The following is a 3,820-nucleotide window of genomic DNA, read 5'->3' as shown; positions in this document are numbered from 1 at the left end:
AGTTTAGTTCTGTTTTCTGGTTATAGTGATCTCATTGTTCTCTTTAAATTAAGTTGGTGTTTTGTTCAGTTTATATACAAGTTGCGATGTATTAAAGCAGGTGGATCCAATGTGAAAATTTATGAAACGTGGTCCACAAATGTTTCTGAGGGTTCGAGCCTTCAGTGAGGAAATCGAAGCTTCCTGTTAGTAGTATCTAGTAATTAGGTTAGGGGGTTGGAGCTCCCTTCAAGTAGGAGGTGGAGAACGAGTGAAGGTTGTAGCCTTCATCAGGTGGGTGCCTGCGTACTAGCATGAGTCTTTATCGGAACAAGAATGTAAGAAGTTTTTGATATTAATAAGTTTGAAGATTGAGACGACAAAATAGGTGGTTTTCTCCCAAATTGGGTTTCCACTTTAAGTCCTGGGGTTAATGTGTATTTCTTATGTGTGATATTTTATTATGTTCTTACTGGACCTGCTTACTTCTTATCAAATGCCTGATAAATCTCTTACATTTTGGTTCAAGTTTAACAGATAAATAATTAGTTGTTTACAAATTTACTAAGCATACACTAGTTTCTTTTACAATAGTTGCATACATATAGGAGTTGGGTTGAGTAAAGGCGCGCATATATTTCAGAAAAGAAAATTATTATCGTGAGTTTTTAAAATACTGATTCATTCCACCTCTTAGTATTTTTTCCAACAATTGGTATCAGAGCAGGTCCTTCAAAAGAAGCTTGATTGCTTCTCCCAAGATGAGAAATCAAGATGGAACAACATCTATCAGACCACCACTCTTCAAAGGGAATAATTTAATATATTGGAAGATAGGAACCATATCCTATCTTTAGTCCCTTGGAGCAGATGTTTGGGAAATTGTGGAAGGAGGTTACCAATATCCAGCCGCAGTTCCCACAGATGCAGCAGAAAAGAAGACGTATGAAACCAATGCCAAAGTTTTCAATGCATTATTGGGAAGTTTGACATAATCAAAATTTGTCAAAGTTATGTAGTTAAACATAGCAAAAGAAATATGGGACAAAATCATTCAAAGCTATGAAGGCGATACCAAGGTAAAAAGTGTTAAACTCCAAACTCTCATAATTCAATATGAAACTCTAAGAATGCATAATGATGAAAGTATTACTAGTTTCTTTCTACGTATAGATGAGATTGTAAATCGCATGAAAAATTTGGGTGAGGAAATTAAGGACACCACTTTAATAGAGAAAATCTTAAGATCTCTAACTCCTAAATTCAATTCAAAAGTGTCTTCCATTGAAGAGGAGCAAGATCTGCAGACTCTTACTATTGTTCAACTTCACGGGATCCTTACTACTTTTGAAATGAGGAAAGGAGGTCCCTCAGAAGTCATAGAAGCTACATTTAAAGCATCTCCAAAGGGAAAAGAAAAGGAAGAACACAAGGAATCAGGATATATATCTGAAGAAGATGAGATGAACTTTGTAAAGAAACTTCAACTAGGCACCATAAGGTTCAGAGGTAAGATTCCCTTCAAATGTTTTGATTGTGGTAGAGTTGGTCATTATTATGCTAAATGTCCTCATAAAGACAACCATGAAAAACAGAAGGATACTGTAAAAGGTAATAGGAGATGGTTTGACAGTAGAAGAAGTTATTATACTCATGAAGATAGTGATGGCTTGTCAAATAGTGAAGGAGAATATGATCAAGATCTTAAATTACTCATGCCTTTTGAGAAAAATACTAATGAGTCTAATGATAAATTTGTGGATGCTTTAGAAGAAAATGATTTCTTTGAAGAAATTACTCTACTCAAAATTTTCTAGGAAGAAAAAAAAATAGCGATAGATACATTGAAGCATCAACTCATAGAAATGGAAAAACATAATGAGAAGTTAGAATGTGAAGTAGTAAGTCTAAGAAAGGAACTTGAGAAAATAAAAACGTTGAATCTTAGATTTGCTAAAGGATCTGAAACCTTAGATGAGATTATCAAGGTACAATACTCCGCTCTTATGAAGACAGGCCTTGGATACACTGGAGAAACATCTCAAACATAAAAGTCTTCAGCTACCACTGGAAGCTATCCACATGCATCAAAAACCATTCAGCGAAGCTTCAGTCCTCAACAAAAGAATAAATGCATTCCATAGGTAAATCATGTGTGCTCTAATACAAGGATGAACAACAATAGAAGCACCAATCAAAAGATAAACAACACCAACATATTCAATGATCACATAAATTTCTTCTTTAATGGACAATGTTTCTCATGTAATAATTTTGGTCATAAGGCTACTCAATGTGTTGCATACAAAGCCATCATGACTAGAGAATCAATAAAACAAAGGAATGAGATAGGAGTCAAGAAGAAAACTTATAATTACTTCTCACCTCTTAAAAAGAAATCTAATGTTCATTTTGCAATAGCTTTGGACATGAAGAATCTGAATGTGGGAGAAAATTACAGCCAACATCTCAAAAGGAACAAATATCAACAAATTCTATGGTATGGAAAAGGAAGGAGTTACAGTTTGAAATCTGTGGCATAGCATTGTTTGCAGAAGGACCAGAAAATCAATGGTACATTAATAATGGATGCTCAAAACACATGACAGGTGATAAAGGTAAACCTATTTCATACAATGCTTTAGAGAAAGAAAAGAATGCCACTTTTGGAAATGACTCGCCTGCTACCATTAAGGGTAAAGGTTCTGTTTTTCTAAAATAGAAGGTTAAAGTTGGTAATGTTATGTATGTTGATGGATTAAAGCATAACTTGTTGAGTGTTAGCCAAATGTGTGACCAAGGAAATGAGGTGGTATTTCAATCAAAATAATGTGTGGTTCATAAACTTGACACAGGAAATACCATAATAAAAGGAACAAGAACCCCGAGCAATCTGTATATATTAAAAAGTGGCCAAGAACATTGTTACCTAGGAAAAGCAAAGGAAAACTGGTTATGGCACAAAAGGTTGGGACATATAAGCTTCTTTCAAATAAGCAAATCAAGCAAGGTCAAAGTTGTTCATGATCTACCCAACATCACCCTATCAAAAAGTACCATATGTAAGTCATGTCAATCTAGTAAGCAAACCAAAGTTCAATTCAATGCCAAAGAAGGATCATCAAGTAAGCCACTTGAACTTATATATACTGATTTGTGTGGACTAGTAAGGAAAAGGTCACCTTGTGGAGAACAATACTATATCTTATTCATTGATGACTTTTCTAGAATGTGCTGGATCGGTTTATTGAAACACAATGATGAAGCATTTGATAAATTTAAAGTATTCAAATAATTAGTTGAAAATAAATTAGATCTCAAAATAAAATGTCTCAGATCTGATCAAGGAGGAGAATACAAATCAAATGAATTATTTGATTTCTATGAAAAACATGGCAAAAAAAGACAATATTTTTGTAGCTAAAACTCCTCGAAAAAATGGCGTGGAAGAAAGAATAAATAGAACTGTTCAACAAATGGCTTGTGCTATGCTTGATGAGTCTAGAACTCCTGAAACATTATGGGGGGAAGCTGCACATACCATAGTAAATATTCTCAACAAGGCTCATGTTTGTGTGAATAATGATAAAACTCCATATGAACTTTTGTATGGTAAGCCTCCCACTGTAAATAATTTTAGAGTTTTTGGAAGAAAATGTTTTATTAAAAATAATGATGAAAAACTTGGTAAGTTCGAAGCTAGAGCAGATGAAGGAATACTTCTTGGTTACTCATCTAGAAGAAAAGGATACAAATGTTACAATAAGAGACTTCAGAAAATTGTTGAATGCATTGATGTTGTGACTGATGAAGCATGCACAGATCCCAAAAAGATAACATT

Source organism: Pinus tabuliformis, chromosome 5_1, assembly GCF_031772625.1.
Source record: "Pinus tabuliformis cultivar Carrire ecotype Pingquan chromosome 5_1, CPIR1, whole genome shotgun sequence".
Taxonomy (NCBI): domain Eukaryota; kingdom Viridiplantae; phylum Streptophyta; class Pinopsida; order Pinales; family Pinaceae; genus Pinus; species Pinus tabuliformis.
This window is presented reverse-complemented; position numbering follows the sequence as displayed.